Source organism: Myotis brandtii, unplaced genomic scaffold, assembly GCF_000412655.1.
Source record: "Myotis brandtii unplaced genomic scaffold, ASM41265v1 scaffold240, whole genome shotgun sequence".
Lineage (NCBI taxonomy): Eukaryota > Metazoa > Chordata > Mammalia > Chiroptera > Vespertilionidae > Myotis > Myotis brandtii.
Genome location: NW_005359064.1, coordinates 2,968,351 through 2,993,499, shown reverse-complemented (window position 1 = coordinate 2,993,499; position 25,149 = coordinate 2,968,351).

Below are 25,149 nucleotides of genomic sequence, written 5' to 3'. Positions count from 1 at the left end.
CAAGCTTTTGTAGAAAGTGTCAAGGGATTACATTAAAATTTATATGGAAACAAAAGACCTAGAATAGCTAAAAGTGTTGGGGGCCAGATGTAAGCTGGCAAGGTCCTTGCACCTGAAGGGGCTAGCAAGGCTGGGACCCTTACCCACACAGTTTTCCCAGACTTGTCTGGATGGTGGTTATCAGTAGAATGAGAGCAACCTTTGTAGAATGAGAACAGCCTTTCATAGCTTACCAAGAAGTCTGTAACTATTTACTGAGATATGCTGTACTGAGAACTTGTCCTTCTGCTGTGTCTCTCCCTTAGAGATTAAGAGGAACAAAGAATACATTCCTCTTGACAGACCTCCTATTCAGTGTGTTATGTATAAATAAGATTGTGTGGCTAATAAACTTGCTTCAGTTCCTCGAGAACTGGGGTCCTCCCGATCCCACTTTCCTGTCTTTCTTTCTTTTCTCAATTCCCACCTCCCTGCCTCAGCCCAGCTCAACCTTGTCAGGCTGGCCCTGACACAAAAGTATTTTAAAAAGAACAAGGTTGGAGAATTCATACTACCTAATTTCAAGACCTATTGCAAAGCTATAGGAACCAAGGCAGTATGGTGTTGGTTTAAAAGATAAATATATATAAAGGTCAATGTACCAGAATGGATTTTGGAGATAGACCCACATATATGTTTAATTGATTTTTGTCAAGGGATGTAAGGCAATTCAATGGAAGTATAGTCTTTCCAAAAAAATGGTACTAAGGCTATTGGATATATGCATAAAAAAAGCCAACAACGTATCTAGACTATATATCACAACTCTGATTGGATCATAGACCTAAACATAAGAGCCATAAAACTTTGAGAAGATAACACAGAAGAACATTATTACGACCTGGGGGTACGAAATTATTTTTTGAGTAGAATTCTAACAAATGAACCTTGAAAGACATAAAAAGATCATTTAGACTTTTTGACATTTAAAACTTTTTCTTTAAAATAAGAAATGAAAAGGCAATTCTCCCTCTAAATACTTAACAGACATGTATAAAGGATTACTTATTCAAAATATGCATTAAAAATCCTTACAACTAAAAAAAAAGATACAAGATTTTAAAAAATTCACAAAGGATTTATTTATTTATTTATTTTTAAAAAAAAATATATTTTATTGATTTTTTACAGAGAGGAAGGGAGAGAGATAGAGAGTTAGAAACATCGATGAGAGAAAAACATCGACCAGCTGCCTCCTGCACATCTCCCACTGGGGATGTGCCCGCAACCCAGGTACATGCCCTTGACCGGAATCGAACCAGGGACCTTTCAGTCTGCAGGCCGACGCTCCATCCACTGAGCTAAACCGGTTTCGGCCACAAAGGATTTAAATAGACATTTCACCAAAAGAAGTGATATAAAGGTCCAATAATACATGAAAAGATGCTAGTTTTCAAGAAAAGAAATATTGAAACTATTAGACACTCTTCAGAACAGCTAAAATTTAAAAAAAAGGACAGTGCCAACTGTTAGCAAGGATATTAAACTAACTCTCATACATTGCTTGTGGGAAAATGATACTGCTACTTTGGGAAGCGGTTTTGTAGTTTGTTTTAAAGTTAAACATATACTAGTTCTGGTCAAGATGGCAGTGTAGGTGAATGCAGTACTCACATCCTCCCACAATTACAACTAAATTACAAAACAATCATCATTAAGAACTACGTGAAACCTAGCTGAATTTATATCCTACAACTAAGGATATAAAGAAGAAACCACATGAAACTGGTAGGAAGGGAGACTCAGAATGGGCTGGTCCCACACCCACAGTGGCTGATAAAACTCGGAAGTCTATCTTGGCTGTGGAGGTCTCCTCTGAGAAGTGAAGGGCTCCAGTCCCATACCAGGTACTCCAGCCCAGGGTTTCAATACCAGGAAGAGAAGTTCCTATTGTGGCGAGCCGGCACAGCCATGGCATACTCAGCCCCAGGGCACCTTATGTGCCATGCCAGCTCAGCCTAGTTCAGTGACCCTGAGAGGAGACGGTGAAGGATGGAGAAAAGACAGACAAGAGAAGAAATCTGGGTCTGGATGGGATGCTGCTCCCGGATGGAGAGACAGTGCCACGAACTACAAGTGAGGCAAAGTAAGGGCGTGGTCAAGATGTTTACAACATTCTTGTCGGTTTTGATACTACTCAATTACATGCACCTGAACTCTATCAAGCCCACATTACTCAGACATATGGGGCCACATGTTCGGACCATAGGTTCAAGCTTACAACTATAGCTGTTGGCATTAATTGTGCTGGGAGGGCCCTGCCCTCTAAGCTGGGACTTGCACATGGCAATGAGAGGTCTGTGCCCTCTCATTAGTCTGAGGCTTGAACCTGTCCAAACACTGTAGCCACTCTCCACACCCTATAACTTCTGGCTGTAAAAACCAGTGGGGATTTTGGCTGAGTGAGACAGTGGGCTACTAGAGTTCCAGGAAGTTCCTCTTAAAGGGCCCATGCACAAACTTACTGGACTCATGCCTTTGAGTTCCAGCATTGGGGTAGCAGCTAAAAAGGCACCAGGGACATATGAGGAAAAACTGAATTGTCTGACATCAGGGTAAGAGCTGGAGGGGCAGCTTTCTCCCAGAAAGAAGTGTTGAGAGGCCATTGTTCCTTTGTTGGCACCTATCTCCACAGAGCTGGCAAGCAGGTGCCATATTTGAGTGTTCATCAACCCAGCTAACACTATTCTCTCTGCCCTGGTTATTCCCTGAGACCCCACCCCACCAAAATTGTGGGCCTACCCAAGCTGTTTCCATACAAATAGCCTGTCTTTGCTCATGCCTCAGACTTTCCTAAAATCTCTTAAACAAGCAGCATCTGATCTCGCTGTGTCCCATACCTCTCCTTAAGTGGTCCCAGGCTTGGCACTAGCAGAAGCCAGCCTTGGTTAGCAGCTTGGCCTCTTTTGGGCACCTTCAAATCCAGCCCAAGTAGCTCACAGAGCTGGAAAGCAGGTACCATATTTGAGTGTCCATCAACCCAGCTAACACTGTTCTCCCTGCCCTGGTTATTCCCTGAGACCCCACCCCACCAAAATTGTGGGCCTACCCAAGCTGTTTTCATACAAATTTGTATGGCTTTTCCATACAAATAGCCTGTCTTTGCTCATGCTTCAGACTTTCCTAAAATCTCTTAAACAAGCAGCATCTGATCTCGCTGTGTCCCATACCTCTCGTTAAGTGGTCCCAGGCTTGGCACTAGCAGAAGCCAGCATTGGTTAGCAGCTTGGCCTCTTCTTGGCACCTTCAAATCCAGCCCAAGTAGCATTGACTGATTAGTGAGGGCACCCCACACCTACTGAGTGGGTTGCTGAAATCAATATATGTCACAAATTTACAATTTATTTCAGCAAAACAGCCAAAGGAAATTGAAGAGAGACTTAAAAAAAAATGATTTTCCCCCTAAAACAGCTCACTGTTCTTCACATTGCCCCACTTCTCTTCATACATTGTGATTATTAATTAATAATTTCCACAGGTGCTACCACATTTTTCTTTCAACTAATAATGTAATACAGTAAACCTTTGATTTTCCAGACCTCGGTGGACAGCTTTAGACCACAGAAAAGCACCACACAACCTCCTCCACAAGGGACATACCAAAGGGGAAGACCCAGTGGGCAACAGAGCCCCACTGTAGTAAGTCCTGCTCCATGGGGTGGGCCCCGGCACAGCTGATCCTCCATAGTGTTTGTAACCAGTCTTTTAAGCAGATGGACCTGGAGGTAAATCCCTCCTATTGATGTACAAACAGCAATCAAGGCTCAAATACAATAGGAGGGTGTACACAGCCTACCTAAGGTAGGTGCACACCTGGAGTGCCCAGCTTGGGTGATTGGGGAGGCTGTGCCACTGGACCCTACAGAACACCTACTGCATTAGGCCACTCTACCAAACCTGGGGGATGTAGCAGCTACACCTAATACATAGAAACAAACACAGGGAGGCTGCCAAAATGAGGAGACAAAGAAACTTATCCCACCTGAAAGAACAGACCAAAACTCCAGAAAAAGAACTAAACAAAATGGAGGCAAGCAATCTACTAAATGCACAATTCAAAACACCAGTTAAAAGGATGCTCAAGGAACTTTACCTCCTGGGAGGCCCCAGAGCTAGCAAACTTGGTGGACAGCTTTAGACCACAGAAAAGCACCACACAACCTCCTCCACAAGGGACATACCAAAGGGGAAGACCCAGTGGGCAACAGAGCCCCACTAGGCAACAGAGGCCCACTGTAGTAAGTCCTGCTCCATGGGGTGGGCCCCGGCACAGCTGATCCTCCATAGTGTTTGTAACCAGTCTTTGCAGTGGATGGGCCTGGAGGTAAATCCATCCTAGTGATGTACAAACAGCAATCAAGGCTCAAATACAATAGAAGGGTGTACACAGCCTACCTAAGGTAGGTGCACAACTGGAGTGCCCAGCTTGGGTGATTGGGGAGGCTGTGCCACTGGACCCTACAGAACACCTACTATATTAGGCCACTCTACCAAGCCTGGGGATGTAGCAGAATCACTACAACAGGAAAATGCATACAGCCCACACAGGGGCACACCTGGAGTGCCCAGCTTGGGTGATTGGGGAGGCTGTGCCACTGGACCCTACAGAACACCTACTGCATTAGGCCACTCTACCAAACCTGGGGGATGTAGCAGCTACACCTAATACATAGAAACAAACACAGGGAGGCTGCCAAAATGAGGAGACAAAGAAACTTATCCCACCTGAAAGAACAGACCAAAACTCCAGAAAAAGAACTAAACAAAATGGAGGCAAGTAATCTACTAAATGCAGAATTCAAAACTCCAGTTAAAAGGATGCTCAAGGAACTTAACGAAAGAATAGATGAAGTTACTGATGAAAATACTAAATATTAAAAAGCTGTGAGTTTCTATTGCGGTGACATTTCCAGGATTTTGTATGGATTTAAATGATTATACTATTGAAAGAGATATGACTCCAAATTATATGCTTATTATCATGATTTACAGTCAGGGAACTTGGGGTGATGGTATTAATCCTCACATTAAAAGGTAGTAATCAGCTCATCCTGTAGCTCTGAATTCAACTCAGTGACAAGGTGCCCTTAGGGCATTTCTCTTATTGAGGCCTGTGGTCTCTGGAGGTGCTTATATAGGAGAACGCTCAGGCCTGCTGCATTTCTTTTGATGAGTTCTTCTGAGGAACTAACTCAGTCTCCTGAATTGGCTTATTGTTCTGGCTATTCGAAGTGGGGAGGAAGAGCCCCACTGGAGCCTTCTAGAAACACCTCATTAAGAGGTGTTAGAGGAGAGAAGAACCTGAACTGAGGAAGTGATGGTGGAGATGAAAAGGAGAAGGTGGATTCCAGAGGGACTTAGGGGGAAAACGGTCACTAATTGAATGACGTGTTTATGTGCATGTGTGTAGGAGAGGATTCAAGAATTGTTTTCAGGTTTTTGCGTTGAAAGAATGGCTGGAATACTGCAACAATTTGCTAAGGTAGGAATCTGGGAGGAGAACTCCATTTGGGTGGTTACATTGGGTAGATAGAGGAATAGGTGGCCCAGGTGGTGACTTCCAATATGGCAATGGAGGTCTGGGAAACGGGAGAAAGCCCCAGTTGGAATATTTGAGACTCACCCATAAAGGTGAGATCATTGAAGTTATCAGTTCAAAAATCACTTGAGGAATGTGTCAGCATGAGAAAAGTTGATGGGTGGGGAAGGGGGGCTTAAGGGGGAGGATAGGTGAGAGTGGTGGGGTGAATGGGGAGTAGAACTGTGTGAAAGCACAAATGATTAGAGAGGAAGAGCTGTTGTAGAAGCCTCAATCGAGACTTACAAGAAGGCAGGCAGGAGAAAATTCAGAAGAAATTGGGGAGGTAGTGACTTTGAGGTAGAGGTAGAGGTTAGGGTACCTGTTTAGATCTTACTGACTTGGAACATGTTGCTTCACTTCTCTGGACCTCAGTTTTCTCATCATGATGGTTTCGGGTTAGATATTTCTTAGATTCCTTCTATTTAAAAAATTCTAACATCTGAATCTGGCAAAGAAGTAGCTCAAACACACGTTGTGGTATCTTTATAAGAAATATGACAGCATGTACATACAACTCACGAACTCTGTAGAGAATAAACACTACTTCTGCCCATGTGTTTTGCCTCAGTGGAGTGGCATACAAGGATTAGAGAAACAGAGTGGTTACTTAATTAAACACAGCATCTGAAATGCTCCGTTGAAACAGCAAACCATGCGAGTGCTGAGGAAGCAGGAATGTAGACGCCTCCTGTGCAAACACTGAGGGCTTGGAGCGGGAGCAGACGCGCTGGGCCCTGTAGCCTGGGCCCACAGAAGTCACATGGGCCTGGGGAGTGAAAACTGAGCTGAAACTGGTGCACAGAAAGCCAAGCTGGCTGCTGGGCTCCCATACCCCCTGCCCTTTGGAAATTTTAAATCTAAAAATCGAAGCTATATTCAGCTTTTAGTTGACTGATTAGTGAGGGCACCCCACACCTACTGAGTGTGCTGCTGAAATCAGTATATGTCACAAATTTACAATTTATTTCAGCAAAACACCCAAAGGAAATTGAAGAGAGACTTAAAAAAAATGATTTCCCCCCCCTAAAACAGCTCACCGTTCTTCACATTGCCCCACTTCTCTTCAGACATTGTGATTATTAATTAATAATTTCCACAGGTGCTACCACATTTTTCTTTCAACTAATAATGTAATACAGTAAACCTTTGATTTTCCAGACCTCAATTTAACAGGAAAGATTTCCAGTTTTCTTTCAACTAATAATGTAATACAGTAAACCTTTGATTTTCCAGACCTCGATTTAACAGGAAAGATTTCCAGTCCATATGTCATATGTGAAAATTAACACCCTGTTGATTTAAAAATGCTTTTAACCAAGATTTGCTTATAATTAAATTAACAAGTTTTTTTTGGTTATTAATTCACTGTTATTTTTAACAAATATTAGCGAATGGCCATATGTTGGAAAAACTGTAGTAATTTCGCTGACATAAACATTACATATCTACAACTGCAGCCTACACATTTAAATCCAAGAGTCACTGCTTGTAAACAATGTTTGGCAAATGATTAGCATGTGATCGCACCGCATTGCTCATGGTAATTAGTTCTGTTGTCTTGTGGCTTAACTTTCAATAGCAGTTTTAACTCTCCAGCTGACCGATGTTCCTATGGGCACTAAACCACTTATTTCCAAAGTTAGTCATTACCTTTAATCACTACCCCTTCAGTGAGTTTGTTTCATACATTTGTAATACGGTCAGGTACTTCTGACACACTCTGCATTCCATCCTGTGATCATTCTATCCACTAATTGATTTGTTAAAAAATTTCTGCTGCAAAGTTTTATGAGTTTTGAAAAATGCATGGCATCATGTATCCACCACTACGGAGAGTTTCATCACCCGAAAGTACCCCCTGGGCCTCCCTCACTCCATCCCCTATACTCCTGCAACCCATGGTCAGTTTACTGTCTCTATAGTTTTTCCTTTCCCAGGATGTCATAGAAATAGAATCTACACTATGAAGTCTTTCAGACTAGCTTCTTTTACTTTGCAATATGCATTTAAGATTCAAACAGGTTTTTGTATGGCTTCATATTTCATTTATTAAAATTGTTGAGTTGTATGGATACACTACAGTTTGTCCACTCATCTAACTGAAGGATATCTTGGTTGCTTCTACTTTTTGGTGATTATAAATAAGGGTGCTAGTAATATTCGTCTGCCGGTTTTGTGTGGACGTGTTTTCAACTTAACTGGGCAAACAGCTAGGCTAGATTATTTTCACATGGCGATATTTAGCTTTGTAAGAAATTGCCGAACTGTTTTCTAGAGTGGCTGTCCTATTTTGCATTCCCACCAGCAGTGAATGAGAGTTCCTGCTTCTCAGTGTCCTCAACTGCATTTGGTGTTGTCAGTCTTTTGAATTTTGACCATTCTCATAAATGTGTAGTGGTACCTCATTGCTCTCTAAATTGAGGTATAACGGACATATAACACTGTGTTAATTTTAGGTATACAGCATTAATGACGTGGCCTCTGAAAACATTAGTTTGTTCTTTGTATTCTATGAGTGTTGTTTTTTTTAAAGATTCTTCATATATGTGAGATAATTCAGTACTTGTCTATCTCTATCTGACTTATTTCACTTAGCATAATGCTCTCAAGAGCTATCTATGTTGTTAAAATGTCAGAATTATCTTCTTTTTATGGCAATTTGAATGTCTTCTTTGGAAACATGTTTATTCAGACCCTCTGCCCATTTAAAGTTGGATTGAGTGGATAGAGGAAAATGTATGCCACGTTCACCCATTGATGGACTCTTAACGTTGTTTCTGTCTTGGATATTGTAAATTATGCTTCAATGAAGACAGAGTACAAATATCTTTGTGTGATAGTGATTTTGTTTCCTCTGGATAAATACTGAGAAGTGGGGTTGTTGGTTCATATGGTAGTTCTATTTTTTAATTTTGTTGAGGAAACTCCCTACTGTTTCCAGAGTGGCTGCACCAATTTATATCCCAATCATCAGTGCACCAGGGTTGCTTTTTCTCCACATCCTTATTAACACTTGTTATTTCTTGTCTTTTTGATAATAGCCGTTCTAACAGGTTTGAGGTGATAATATTTCATCGTAGTTTGATTTGAATTTCTCTGATGATTAGTGATGTACATGTTGGCCACTTGAATGTCTCTTTGGAAACATGTTTATTCAGTTCCTCTGCCCATTTAAAGTTGGATTGTTTGGGATTTTTTTTTTTTTGCTATTTATATCTTTATTATATATTTTGGATATTAACCCCTGATTGGGTATATGGTTTGCAAATATTTTTTCAACCCTATTCAGTAGGTTGTCTTTTCATTTTGCTGATGATTTTCTTTGCTATACAAATATTTCTGCTCTAGCTTGATGTAGTCCCCCCACTTGTTTTGTTTTTGCTGCCTTTGCTTTTCATTGTTGTTCTAATTTGCATTTACTTAATTGTAAATGATGCCGAGTACCTTTTCATATGCTTATTTGCCATCTGTGTATCTTTCTTGGTGAGTTGTCTGTATGCTCAGATCTTTGCCCATTTAAAAATGGAATTATTTGTTTTCTTATTGTTAGGTTTTACTATCAGACACAGAAGAAGAGAGAAGGATAAGCAGAAGGTGGAAAGCAAGGAACGCATTTTATGTTCCAGACCATGCTATGTACTTTCACAAATGCAATTTCATGTAATCTTCAGGGAAAGAATTATTCCTACATCTACTAGTAAACTTGCTGAAAGTCAGGATAAATGGGTTGGGTGTCAAACAGCTTGTAAATGAAAGTGCTGGCATTAAATCCAGGCCTATCTGACTACAAAGCCCTTCATTACAGCAGAGGGGAGAGAGAGGGAAAGAGAGGCAAGGAGGGGAAGGACAATGTGCAGGATACAAGATGGAAACAAGAGCAAAAAGTGCAGAAATAATCGAGGGCATGAGTTTTCTTCAAAATACCTTAGTTGTGCCTAAAGAGAAGAATGTTTTAACTCCTCGTAAATGCCTAGGGCATTTTACCTGTTGACCTTGGCTTTCCATGGTTGTAATATGACCAATCAGATTCTGGGAATAATTATTAAAACAAATATCCCATCTTTGAAAGAGGCAAATTGATTAGAGCCAAAGTTCGGGTCTCCAAGGTGCATATGGGGGAACCCAGAAATGTTGGGGGCTGTTACCTGTGCTGAGGCAGGTGCTGGGCCAGGACAGAGAGCATTCCACTTCTACCTCTGATGCTGGAAGCAGGCACCAGGCCCTGCGGGGGCCTTGCTGGTTAATGTGAACTTTGTAAAGACACTTGCACTTATGAACAGGACATTGGGATGCATCATTAATGCCTGGCTGAGCAAGATAACAAGAGGCTTTTGTGGTTTATGCAGTAAACTGTGTTTTCACTTAAGAGTGCAATATAGCAAATACAAATTGATGATACAGGCAATAGTAATCATGAAACCACAGCACAGGCAGGCTGACAACAGAGGTCTGGTGCCAATTTGCAGCTAATTTTATGTAAACATTTGCCTGTAAAACGTTTCTACCCTTGGTGGATGGGCATTAGCAAGTACTTTTGTCACTTTAGAAAACTTTGTTCATGTAAAGATCTCTGAATTTCCATGGTTAGAAAGGCCAATTTATTCTTCAGATAGAATTTGGCTTATGAACATTTTAATACTATTTTGAGAACCCAACTGCTTTTCATTTTTAAGTAATGTAATAAAAATATAATAAATTGAAACGTTTAAAAAGTATTTCCAAAAGCAGAAAGGTACTGGTCCTATTGAGGCACTGTTTTCTTACCCATCTCATTGTTTTGAGAGAATCTGGTGTTTATGAAAAATTTAGGGCTTTTTACAACTAAAGGATATCCATGGCAACAGAGAGGCAGCCTGGACAGGCAACCCTCAGTTCACAAACCCTTGATTTACGAGCCACCAGCCAGTGCAAATAGACTCCTGGCTGCCTCCTCATGCTGAAGCCACAGCTGGAGGAGCCACTGCCCTGGTCAGGACCATTGCAGCAGCAGTTTGGGGAAAATGGGTTTCTGTGGGTTGGCCAGGTATTCTACCCACCATGTGGTTTCCTGGAGAAAAAGTCTTGGAAACAATCAAGTTAGGAAAGAGCCATGGGAGTGCAACCCATTCTTTCGTTGGGAGCTGCCCTTAATACTCAAAAGCTTTCTGAAGGGACAAAAGTACCAATCAAGGTAATTATATGTAAGCTTACTTTTATGCCAAATCAGAATAGTTCCCCAGCGAAGCCCACTTACGATCATGCCACAGATATCACAGCAGCAGTTCCCATGTTTTTTTTGTTGTTGTTGTTAATATATATTTTTATTGATTTCAGAGAGGGAGGGAGGGAGGAAGAGAGAGAAAGAGAGAGAATCATCAATGATGAGAGAGAATTATTGATGGCTGCCTCCTGCATGCCCCCCACTGGGGATGGAGCCTGCAACCTGAGCATGTGCCCTGACCCAGAGTCATAGGTCAACACTCAACCACTGAGCCACACCGGCCAGGCTCCCATGTCATTATTTTTTTAAAGCCTATAGTTGGTGTGTATTCTAACAGTTCAGCTATTTGTCTAAAATTACGGCATTATAAATGTTAGACTTATCAATTATTTTGCCTCTCATACTCATCATAGTCTTCTGTGCTCATTGCAGAAAGAAAGAATGAAAAAAACCCCAAACCATCTAAAGAGAAGATTCCATTTCCTAGCACTCAGCAATAAACAACCTATTTAGGAACGCAGGAAAGACCCCATGGATTTGAAGGGGAAGGTGGTTGGTTAATGGTGTGTTTATTTCAAGCGAAGTGTGGAGCATTTTAAAGTATAGTTCTCTCAGAGAACACGAAGAGCTCTAGTGATTTTAGCCTTCGTTGTTTATTACTAATTTTGAAATTGTGCATTGCTTTTATTTCCTTAGAAACAGAGATGGTCCAAATGATCACAAACATAATTGGGGAGTATCTCTGAGAAAATTTCTCCACAAATAGCATAAAACACATTCTGTAAACAGTTTAAAGGTTCAACTGCAGGGCCAGCTGGCAAGAGATGCTCTTTTAGATTTGTTCCAAGGCTTTCCAACATACTCACCCTTTCTTTCTGTCGCTGTCGCTTTCCCATTTAGGATGTTTTGATGTGTGCTCTGTGATCATCTTCATGGGCACTGCCTGATGTAAATGTCTGTGACCTCCTCTTCTTTTCACAGACCATACAAAAGTTTAAGAAGTATTGATATTTATGAACCTCCTTGTTGAGAAAACATGGAGGGCATTTGGAGACAGTGGCTTCATTATTTTTTTCTTTATTGATTAAGGTATTACATATGTGTCCTTATCTACCCATTGCCCACCCTACCTCCCCACTCATGCCCTCACCCACCTGTTGTCTGTGTCCATTGGTTAGGCTTATATGAATGCATACAAGTTCTTTGGTTTATCTTCCCCTTTCCCCCCCCCCTCCCCTACCTTCCCTCTGAGGTTTGACGGTCTGATTGATGCTTCTCTGTCTCTGCATCTGTTTTTGTTCATCAGTTTATGTTGTTCATTATATTCCACAAATGAGTGAGATCATGTGATATTTATCTTTCTCTGACTGGCTTATTTCGCTTAGCATAATGCTCTCCAGTTCTATCCACACTGTTGCAAATGGTAAAAATTCCTTCTTTTTTAACACAGCGTAGTATTCCATTGTGTAGACGTACCACAGTTTTTTTAAACCACTCATCTGCTGATGGGCATGTAGGCTGTTTCTAAATCTTAGCTATGGTAAATTATGCTGCTATGAACATAGGGGTGCATATATCCTTTCTGATTGGTGTTTCTAGTTTCTTGGGATATATTCCTAAAAGTGGGATCACTGGGTCAAATGGGAGTTCCATTTTTAGTTTTTTGAGGAAACTCTATACTGTTCTCCATAGTGGCTGTACCAGTCTGCATTCCCACCAGCAGTGCACGAGGGTTCCTTTTTCTGTGCATCCTCACCAGCACTTGTCATTTGTTGATGATAGACATTCTGACAGGTGTGAGATGGTACCACATTGTCGTTTTGATTTGCATCTCTTGGATGATTAGTGACTTTGAGCAGGTTTTCATATGTCTCTTGGCCTTTCTTATGCCCTTTTTTGAAAAGTATCTATTTAGGTCCATTGCCCATTTTTTGATTGGGTTGTTTTCTTCCTTTTGTTAAGTTGTATGAGTTCCCTGTAAATGTTGGAGATTAAACCCTTATCGGTGATAACATTGGCAAATATGTTCTCCCATGCAGTGGGCTTTCTTGTTTTGTTGATGGTTTCTTTTGCTGTGCAGAGCTTTTTATTTTGATGTAGTCCCATTTGTTTATTTTCTCTTTAGTTTCCATTTCCCTAGGAGCTGTATCAGTGAAGAAATTGCTTCGGCATATGTCTGAGATTGTGCTGAGTGGCTGCATTATTGATCTCTGAGGATTAGTGGCAAAACTATTTAGAAGTGAAAAATATATGCTTTAATGTTAGATTATGGTTTTGCATTCTTCAGTTTGCCATAAAATTTATTGAACTGCAGAATGATTACATGATATTTTCAGATTAGGCCCAGATGTATATCCAGAATGTAAAATTGCAGGGAGAAATGTGTAACATATGGTTGGGAATCCTCACGAAACTTATGAAACCTCTGGGTCTCAAGAACTATTGTCATCTAGATGTTATAAAAAAGTGAATTAAAATATATTTGTATGTGTCATTACAGCTGTGTCATTAACGGAGAGACAGTGAGATACTAGCAGGATTGGGGGCAAAAATACTTAATGACATAAGCTCTTGCCCTGCAAAGTGTTTATTCTAACCCCACCCAAGTGCCAGAAAACCTGATATACCATCTTTACTCTGGAAAGAGAATAGCATTCTGCTCTTTACTCAGCTAGTTCCATCTTTGATGGAGCAGGTACTCAGAGACTCTAGGATGACACGGGCATCCTGGATTATTTTCCTTCTTGGAGCTATATATTTTAGCCCAAGTTTGAGCACAAGGTTAGGTGTTATGGACTGAATGTTTGTGTCCTTCCCAAATTCATATGTTGAAGCCCAGTGAAATGGTATTTGGAGATGGGGTCTTTTGGGGGGATTAGATGAGGTCATGAGGGTAGAGCCCTCACAATGGGCTTAGAGTCCTTATAACAAAACATACCACAGACCTTGCTCTCTCTCTTTTTCCCAGTATACGCGAAGAAGAGGCCAGGTGAGTACACAATGGGGAGCTGGCCATCTGCAAGTCAGGAAGAGAGTCTTCACCAGACACTGACTATGCTGGCACCTTCATCTTGAACTTCCAGGCTCTAGAACTGGGAGAAAATAAATTTTTGTTATTTAAACCACCCAGTATAAGCCATTTTGTTCTGGCAACCTGAGCAGACTAAGACATGATGTATAATTAGAGAATATTAAATTAAAGAGGACTCTCACCCTCTGTAGTCAGCTCAATAATGGCCACCCAAAAGACATCAAGTCCTAATTCCTGGAACCAGTAATTTTACTTTATCAGAAAAAAGTTTCCGTTAAAGATATTGACATAGGGAGAGTATCCTGGATTATCCAGACAGACCCCGATCCAATCACAAGTGTCCTTATAAAGGAGAGACAGGGACAGACTCCACCCAAATAGGAGGCAAGGTGAGCATGGAGGTAGAGATGGGAGTGATGCGGCCACAAGTCAAAGAATGCTGGCAGCCACCAAAAGCTGGAAGAGGAAAGCAATTCAGTCTCCCGTGGCACCTCTGGAGAGAGCACTGCTCCACAACACCTTGGTTTGGGACTCCAGAACTGTGAGAGAATCAATTTCTGTTGTTTTAAGTACACCAATTGTGGCAATTTGTTACCTGCCAGAGGAAACTAATACCCTTCAACCTTCAACTTTCACTTCTCTCTTTCTCTCTCTCTCTCTCTCTCTCAGGAAGGGAGAGGAAGAGAGAGATAGAAACATCAATGATGAGAGAAACATCATTGATTGGCTGCCTTCTGCATGCTCTACACTGGGGATTGAGCCCACAACCTGGGCATATATCCCAACCGGGAATCAAACCGTGACCTGTTCATAGGTCAACGCTTACTACTGAATTATGCTGGCAGGGCTCACTTCTCTTTAATACAGTATTTATTAACTAGACACGCAAGGCCTGACCTTAAGTCTGGGGCTTCTTGTTGTCCCATGGCTAAGTAGCAGCAGTGAAATAGAAGTTGAGGGAGTGTAACGTTGGCCTTATGCCTGGCTGTCTGTCCTATGGAATGGGAGAGGGTCTGAAAGAAGGTCTTCTAACCTCTGGGTCACTCCTGACAAGAACAAGTTTCCTCCCAGGCCCAGAAGGCAGGTCAAGCGCAATACTGTGATTGTATTTGGCACTTCAGCCTTTGGTATTTCTAAACTATAGCCCACTGACTATGTTAGGAGCACTGGGCAGAGATACAATAACTACTTTCAGAAACTTACACCACTGCTAAATCATACCTTCATTCTTTGAAAGGGATATATAGATTTTCTTTTTAACATTTTACTAAATTTTTTGTAATAAAGAATGCCTGGATGATATTCTGCCACATGAACACTTTTTTATGGCTCCAAACAAGTAGAGAAAAAGTGGGAGCAGCACCAGCCTCACCACGATCCTTTCTCTATTAATTGTTCTAAAGCGCGACTTAGAGGAAAGCCCTTTGGTTGCTGGAGCAGCATGCTGTCCTCAAGGGACCAAGAGAAAGGGGTGCTCTGAGAACCCTTTTACTTAAAAAGACTGACATTCCTAAAAACCAGGTCATAATTAACTGATTGAAAGTTTAATTTTCCCTCCCTATTGGGAGTTTGGCTGAGGATCAGCCCAATAATAGATAGCACATGCAGAAACTCTCTTGCTACCTCCACCTCAACCTTCTCTTCTGGATTTCTTTCCTTTTTGAGATCTGCATCTAATGTGTGGGTTTTTCTTTTCTTTTCTTTTTTTTTGAGGTTCTATGCTTGTTGTTATTTGCCAGGGAAAAATAGTGTTTGCCTTGTTCCTTTGTCAGTTAGCCTTTTCTTGTGAATGGTATGGCTGACTGGGCTAATTGCCCAGTTTCCTAGTTTTTTTTTTTTTTTGCTTTAGATGATCAAAAATTAAAGCATAAATACTAATGAATACCATCTGTGTCATCTTCTAAAAATCTCTCTGGTAATCTTGAAAGCTTCTAATTAATTACTCACAAAGAAAAAAGCATAAAGGAAAGCTCTGTAAATCTCTGCCTTCCTGTTTATAACGAGAAACTTTGAACAAATAAATGTTTCTCAGAGTAAATGCCTGAGAAGTTACGCCAGTAAGGCTAAGAGATTGCATAAAAAATAACATACTGCTCACAAGGGATTCAACTATGTACTAGGGAGTCTAATCATTTGTTGAATTACTTCCTTTCTCCCATATTTGACCTACATGTGGTTAAAGGATCACATATATTTAAAATTCATTCAGTATCTGAAACGTTTACGCCTTTGTAATATGCTGAATTTAAGTAGAGCGTCTCAAGTATGATGATAGAAGGAAGCGAGGGGACATGTGTGGACATCCAGGCTCTGTTGATCAGAAGAGCCACTGGTTCTTGGTCAGCACTCCCATAGAGACAGATCTGAGATATGCAGATACTAGATGGAGCTGCCTTGAGGAAACTGCTCAGGCTTAAGCCAGCCCCACTGGGGAGGGTTTAGATATTTTAGTAGTTATCAGTAATTCCATCAGGAGTCATACAGTGTCCTGGAAAATCCATCCCTTTGGAAACATGTCTTTCAGCTCAGAAATGACAAATCACATTTTCTCTCCATAAATTATCTACCTTAATCTGATCATTGTTCTACATTTTAACTATTTGTAGCAATCAGAGAAATATAAAAAATTATTCATGAGAACAGTTTTACTGGCTCAGTCATAAACATTCATGGACATGTGTTGCCTTCTGGGTAACTGTATAAGGTAAGTCTAATCAGATGTATCCTATAGAGGCTTACAATACATTTTAAAAATGAAATACAGCAGGAATTTATCTTGAACTAATAAAAGCCACATATGAAAATTCCACAGCTAATACCATGCTTAATGATGAAAAGTTGAAAGATTTTCCTCTATGATCTGGAACAAGGCAAGCATGTCTATGTCCACTTTCATCAATCTATACAGCATAGTACTAGAAGTCCTAGCCAGAGCAATTAGGTAGGAAAAAGAAATTAAAAGCACTCACATTGGAAAGGAAGAAGTAAAATCAACTCTGTTTGCAAAGGACATGAAAAACTTAGACTCCACACATATAAAAAATCCTTAGCACTATGGAATTGGAAAAAAAATTTCAAACCCTATATCTGATAGTTAATATTCAAGATATATAGTAGTCAACTCAATAGCAAAAAACAAATAACCTGATTTTAAATGGGCAAAGGAACTGAATAGACTTATCTCAAAAAACATGCAAATAGCTAAAAGGCATATAAAAAATGCTCAACATCACTAATCATCAGGGAAATGCAAGTCAAAACCATGAGATAGCACCTAACACCTGTTAAAATAACTCTTTAAAATAAAACAAAATATAATAAATGCTGGCCAGGATGTGGAGAAAAGGGAACCCTTGTGCAATATTGGTGGAAATGTAAATTGGTGCAGCCCTATAGAAACAATATGGAGGCTCTGCAAAACATTAAAAATATAACTACCATAAGATTCAGCAATCCCACTTCTGGGTATTATCCAAAGGCATTGAAATCAGGATCTTGAAGAGATATCTGTTTTTCCATGTTCATTGCTGCATAATTTAACAATAGCCAAGACATAAAAGCAACCTAAATGTCTATCAAGGAATAAATGGGTTAAGAAGATATGGATTAAGAATAAATGGATTAAGGCATATACAAATAATGAAATGTAATTCAGCCTTAAAATAGAAAGAAATCCTGGTATTTGCAAGAACATGAATGAACCTGGAAGACATTATGTTAAGTGAAATAAGCCAGGCACAGAAGGACAAATAATACTACTTACTAGTATCTATAATAATAAAAGCATAATAGGCTAATTAGACTGGACAGCTGAACTACCTTCTGGACATCATTCCGGACGTCCTTCCTGACAAAGTCGTGGTGGTGGGGTAGGACTACAGAAGAGTAGCTGAATGACCACCAGTGTTCTACCCACTACTTTTTCTCCAGGCTTAATCCACTCCTCTAAGTAAATATTTAACAAATATATTAAATACTAGAGACCCGGTGCACAAATTTGTACACCAGTGGGATCCCTCAAACTGGCCTGTGGGATCGGGCCAAAACCGGCTCTCTGACATCCCCCAAGGGGTCCCTGATTGCAAGAGGGTGCAGGCTGGGCTGAGGGAACCCCCTCCCGTGCACAAATTTTGTGCACCAGGCCTCTAGTATGATGAATAAAATAGTCAAACTCATAAAAGAGAGATTTATTGGTGGTTGCTAGGGGCTGGGGAAGGAAGAAATTGGAAGAGTAAAAAAAGTCCAAAGTTTTAGTTATACAAGATGAAAAAATGAATGAGACTTGGCTTGTAGTAAAACACAATATACAGATGATGTATTGTAGAATTGTATACCTGAAATCTGTATAATTTTATTAACCAATGCCACCCCAATAAATTCAATTAAAGAAAAATCCTGGAGATCTACTATACTGCATAGTGCCTATAGTGAACAATACTACATTTAGACTTTAAAATTTGGTAAGAGCGTAGATTTTATGTTATGTGTTCTTATAATAAAAAATAATAATACACTAGAGGCCTGGTGCTTGAAATTCATGCATGGGTAAGGTCCCTAGGCCTGGCCCACAATCAGGGCCGATCAGGACCTTCCGGCTGCCAGCCGGGGCCTTTCTTCATTCCATGCTGCCCCCTGGTGGTCAGCACATGTCATAACGAGTGATCGAACTCCTGAGGGGACACTTTGCATATTAACCTTTTATATATATAGATAACTTTTGGAAGTGATGGATAGGCTTATGGCATAGATTGTGGTGATGGTTTCAGACATATTTCCAAAGATATCACATTGTGTACATTAATTATGTACAGCTTTTTGCATGTAAAAAAAAGAATTTTCTCAAAAAAGAAAATTTTAAATTTATTCTTATCTCTCCTTTTTGACTACCTTAATTCAATTCTTTACCTTCTCTTGCCTGGAACATTGCAATATGCTGTGTACATTAGTGCTGGACCTTTCTACTGTGCACGAGATGAGCCCCAATATTGTCAGCATGGCATACAAGGCCCCTTATGAGTAGATCTCTATCTTCCAATTTATTTTCTTTCCAGTTTTTAGATCACATTTTGCTCCTAAAATTTCAAAGTGTAATGCCTACATAAGCTCTTATGTCTCTGTGCCTTTGTTTATATTGTTCTCTATTTGTAAATTGTTCTTCTCCACCGTATTTGTGGCGCTCCTACACATACTTCAAGACTCTGATTAGGCACTCTTATGTCTCTGTGCCTTTGTTTATATTGTTCTCTATCTGTAAATTGTTCTTCTCCACCGTATTTGCGGCGGTCCTACACATACTTCAAGACTGATTAGGCATCACCTTTCCTAACCAATTTAGGCTGAGTTTAGTGTCCCAAAACTCTGTTTTTCTTGCTCTTGTCTATACCTGTATTTGATTATTTACCATATTTTATTGGTAGTTCCCTTTCCTTTTTTCTATCTCCCCAAGTATGTGCTATACTTAGCATATAGGTATAGCACCTATACCTAGTATAAATCTCACATAGACACTGGATACATGTTAAAAATTTCAAATTTCCCCTCGTTTTGAGATAAGGAGAATAGAATATTTATGCATTAAACTGCCACAATTTTCTCTGGCAAATTAAAGATGCCATTTAGTTCTTAACAATCTGGGAAGCTTCAATTCACAGAACCTAGAGTACTTCATTATGCCCATCACTGGTGTGGTTAACCTAGAGCACTTCATGGTGAACATCACTGGTATGGTTTATGTTAACCTAGAGAACTGCATTACATTGATCACTGGTGGGCTTAATTGTAGCAATCTGGATTAGACACTCATGACATTAGCCAATAACTGCAGCCTCCCATTTCAACAATTATAATACGTTAAAATCCTTGATTATTAGCTTTAACATCTGAATCATCTTGGGGTGATTCACAGTTGATTTCCTTTTCTTTTGAGAATGTGTTTTATTTTCCTGGTTCTTTGTATTTTGGATAATTTTCAATAGTATTTTAGACAGCATACATTTTTCTCCAATGCTTATTTTCTTTTTGCGGGCAATTATCTTGATTGAACTTGAGCTGGAAACTTTGTTTACTGAACGGTGACTCTGTTCTTAGTTCTGACTGGTTGTTGTTAGCTAGACTTTGAGTCTGTTCTCTGAATGTATGATTCATCAGCCACTCAGAGATGTAGATAGGCATATTTTGGAATTCCTCTTTGGGCTCTTTCTGTTCCAAGATTCTTCCACTATATTCAACAGTTACAGTTTCTCCAACTCAGTTTTTAGTTCTCCAGGTCAGAAAGACTGCAGTTTTTCTCACTGCCTCACATGCTGAACCATCTACAATTGTCCCCCAGGTAAAGGCCATAAAAGGAGACCTCTCTTCCTGTAAGTGTGGTTTAGAAATTGTAGTCTGGTGTAACAGAAATCAACAGTTTCATTCATGGCAACTCAGAGTACTTGATAACTTTTTTTTTTTTTTTTAAAGGAAAGGTTGCTGGCTGAAGAAAGTAGAATTTTGTTGCCAAACTGGGGCTTTCTCTGATTTTTCCTCATGGAACTTGCCACATCCTAATAAACTGCAGACACTTGGAGGATCTTCTCAATTTACTGAGTCATAAAAATTAAGTGGATTAACATCTTCCCCGACAGTCCAAATGCTTATTTCACATATAAACAAGAACTGTATATTTATATTTAAGTATAAAGATATTTTCTTACAATTTAAATTAAGCATAATGATAAGTGTTACCGGTGTCGCTGGAGGTGATATTTGGACATGTTGCAGACCATTGGATCTTCTGGATTTTTATTGGGTTTATTCTTTGTCTTTTGTCATGAATGTATAGATGATTACCAGGGCACCTAAGGCATCTGACATTATCACCAGATTCCGTATTCATGATGTCATCAATGTAGTGCAGTTCAGCTGAGAAAGACAAGGCTGGAAGAAAAACGGATAGAGATATGAACATTGCTCTCCTACATAATTATTGAGCATAATGGTACACAATGATGAAGCTGAGCAATTGCAGAATATAACTAGGCAACAGTTCATTGAGATTCCGCAGGTAACAGTTGGTACCCGTTTTAAGGACAGTGATGAAAGAAGTATGAATTCCAGCATGCACACTCCTGTACATTTTTCAACTCATATATAATCATCATGGGCCAGAACCAGCTGCCAGATCATGCACCTGGGGCAGATCTGAGTTGCTTGGTCATAGCAGTCAACGTCTCCCTGCTCAGTCACAGTCATTGTGGACATATTCCAGGAAATAGTTTAACTTTATAAATAATGCAGCTTTTTTACAATTTCCTTTCTCTCTAGGTTTTGGTCTTGTTAATAATTTCAAACATTATTCTGCAATAAAAGTATGCCAGTGTTATTGCATTGTCTAAGTCCTGGCTTGAGAACTAATGTACAGTAGTGAAATCAGAATGTTCACACACACTGCCTGGCTTTTTGCAGTTTGCATGTTAACATCATTTAGTCAAATAAATTGTTTGAGGAGATAATGTTGTTTCGAAGAATTCTTCAGCTCTAATTATATAGACATTTCCCTTGGCTTTCTTCAGTGATTGCAATTCTTCCTATAATGCTGTAATAAGAGCACCCTGAGACCCCAACTTCTCCCTTTTTCTTGGAAGGAGAAGGTAACTATTGGCTCAGGGCTGATGTAATAACAGAAAATTTGTGATCTCACCCCATTTTGACCTCTGACATAGAGGATTTTAAAACACAAACTTTCAATAATCATAATTTATCTAGCTAGTATAGAATGCTGCTAATGGCTTTTACTATATGCTTAATAAAGTCAAAACTTATCTTGATATTCAAGATCTACTGTAAACTGATTCCAACTTGTCTTTCTAGCTCTTTGCTCATTCATTTATTAGTTAAAGATGCTATGTAAACCAGAGTTCTAAGCCACGTCTTTGAGGTACTCATTTTTTCCTTGGTATATCCCATCTGTACATGTATATATGTTAATAAACTTCTGTCTTTTTCTTGTTAATTTGTCTTTTATTGCAGGGGTCTCAGCCAAAAATTCAAAAGAGCAGAGAAAAAATAATTTTCTTCCCTAGAGTATAACCCCCCAAAATTGGAATAATCCCCTCAAATTTGGAATTCAAAAGAGCAGAGAAAAAATAATTTTCTTCCCTAACTAAAGTATAATCCCAAAGAATTGGAATAATCCCCTCAAATTTGATTTCTTCTCCCCACTTTGACAGTGGATTAACTACTTTGATATGAAGTTACCTGATTTTATTTTTGAAAATCCCTTTTAATGTCTGGTTTAATAGAAGACAGCTGGATTTTCATCGCTACTTCTGCTTTGACTCTGTAGCAACATCACATAACATGTGAAGCTACTTTAAAGGGAAAACTAAACTTATTTTAAATAAAATTGTCTTCAGATCAGGAGATTTGGTTGGTTATTTACATGCATATTTTTCTGTCTTAATTTGATCAAATCGAAACTCAATTGCCCAAAAATGACCCCAAGGAGATTTTTTAAAAAGTGTTTCTCCCAAATTTCATCTCTTGCTTCTAGCATTTCCCTCCAGATTAGCAGGATGTTCTGTAAATGTCAAAAAATATGCATGATGGTATCAGAGAGCCAAGTTAGAAGGGGGGAAAAAAACCCCAAACAAACTATTTAAGGACACATGCTTTTTGCTCTATCCTTTTATTATAGAATCAAAAAGTGTCAATTTGTTTTGTTCCTAGTTCTTATCCTTGTCCTTTCAAATTTATGATATTCATAGTGTTCAATATTTCCTCAACTTACTTCTGACCACACTGCACTGTTTTCTCAGAAATGGAAATTGTGTGGAAAAAAAATTGAGTATTTTACTAGTAATAGTACATGTATACATGAAGAGAGGCAAAATTAATTTTAGAGTAATTGGTATTTTACATATATAGTTTATAATAATGATAACATAGTAATCACCATTAATTTATCACTAAACATCTGACTTGCATTATCTCATTTAAAACTCCTGTCAAGTGTACCAGGAAAGTGGTATTAACCCATTTTCTGGATTAGAAAATAAATAATCTGAGAAATTAAGAGATTTTCTTAAGGTCAATCAGTTGTTAAGGGATGAAGCTGGGACTTTATTCATTTTCTGCTTTGCCATGCTGCCAGTAACTTATAGTAATTATTATGTCAAAATCCATCTTGTTGCAATGCATAAAGGCTGAGAAATTGCCTGAAAGGAATGGGTTAGCCATGTCATGTTCTTATACTTGGTATATGTTACTTGGTACCATCACTGGGTACTGTTTAAATGGAATTGAGAACTGGAAGAGCCTGCTCAGAGGGTGAGCAATATTTCAGAACTGAATTTACATGTATAAGATTGGATACCAACACAACCTGAGAAATTTTTGTGTTACTTTCTAGAGAAGTAGTAAAATGCTTCCCCAGCTACCTATGTAAAAGGTTATAATCTTGCTTTGAGATAATGGTTGAAGCAACTGACAGATTTTTTTCCTACTAATTGGACCAGAGTCACCTTTTAATTTTTTTAAAAGATGGGTTTTATCGATGAAAAATTTAAACAAAGAGAATGTGCCGCGCCAGCACGGCCAAGGGTGAACCTGAGTAGGGGCGGCTGAAAGACTTAGAAAAGACAGACAAGAGAATGAAAGCTGGGTCTCGGTGGGACGCTGCTTCTCTGAGAGACAGTGCCACGGACTATAAGCCGTGTCTTTATTTTATAGCAGATGCCACGAGGCAAAGTAAGGGCGTGATCAAGATGTTTACAGCGTCCTCGTGGGTTTCAATCCTACTCAACTACACGCACCTGAACTCTATCAAGCCCACAACACTCAGGCACGTGGGGCCACGTGTTCGGACCATAGGTTCAGGCTTACAACTACAGCTGTTGGCTATAATTGTGCTGGGAGGGCCCTGCCCTCCAAGCTGGGACTTGCACGTGGCCATGAGAGGACTGTGCCCTCTCATTAGTGACTAATGATTAGTCCAAGGCTTGAACCTGTCCAAACACTGTAGCTGCTCCCCACAAGAGAACTTGATCAAAATCAAGTTTCTCCAAATTATTTATGGAGATTTAGGCAAATCCATGATCATTTTAAGTCTTTAAAATGGAGAAAATAGAGTTAACCATGCATGATTATGTTCTAGTATTTGATAAAATTAAAGATATTAGGTAAGGTCAGTCAGGCACTTAGTAGGTCATAGTTATTACTATTGTTACTCCCACACTGTCTAATCTTACAGGACTCCTTAACTAGAGTTAGTTAATTATGGTTAATAATCTGGTTCAGAGCATGGAGGCTTGAAATCTCAGGAAGAAAGAGAAAGTTGTAGGTGGTCTTCTGTGAAATCTGTTTTGTGACCTCCCCTTGCTGGAAGTACTGGTGTGGTCACATATCTAGGACATAATAAAACAGGCAATCAACTTAATTTTTCCTGTGTCAGATGCATAAATTCAATGGGAGCATATAAACCTAAATACAGGTCCAGGGTTTGAAAAAATCGAGGCATTTTTACTGAAGTGACTTATGGCCTTTTGGATGGGAACTATTAAAGGAAGGGGCAACCTAAGTCATGTTAATTTTTTATGTTTTTATTGTACCAGCGAAGTTTCTGGTCCTCTCCAGCTCGGAGAGGCTTCCACTAATGCTGAAGGAAAAATCTCAGGATAATGGAAGACTCAACTCCCGTGTTGTTAACTGAAAACATTATTCATGTCCACCAAAGTGCTTCACGGAAGTCGTTTAATGTGGTGTCTTTTCAGCTGAAAGTATGCTGACTCCAGTTTTGGTTTCAGCTAATGCATAGTAAACAGACCACGGGCAGATTGGCTCACGTCTTCACTTCTGATTTGTCCTTATCTTTGCACGGATAGTTTCCTTAAATATTTATCTACTCATTGAATAAATATTTAGCACCAAATTCCAGTGCAGTCCCTGACAAATAGCAAGGTTTCCTCCACCTAACAGACCTCAAAGGTAAGGGTTGGAGCCCCACTGGCTCAGGGTCCAGATAAACAGGGAACAGGTGAGAGGGTTTACTCTGATCTACCCCGGGCATTCCCACCTGAGTTGAAGGCACTTAATGCCTCTGCTCTCCACTCCCCTCAGTCGTTACACTGGTGCTGCTTGCTCTGCAGGCAAATTGTGGGGATCAAAGGAGTTAATGCACTTGCAATTTCTGTGAGAAGTGAAGCATCTGAAAAGAGTAAGTCCGTTTTCCTGTCTTAATGTCACTCTTTACATTTGTTATCAACTCCCCTGACTGTGTGATCCTCTGCAGAGACATGCCTATGGTATGTGTTTTTACATGTG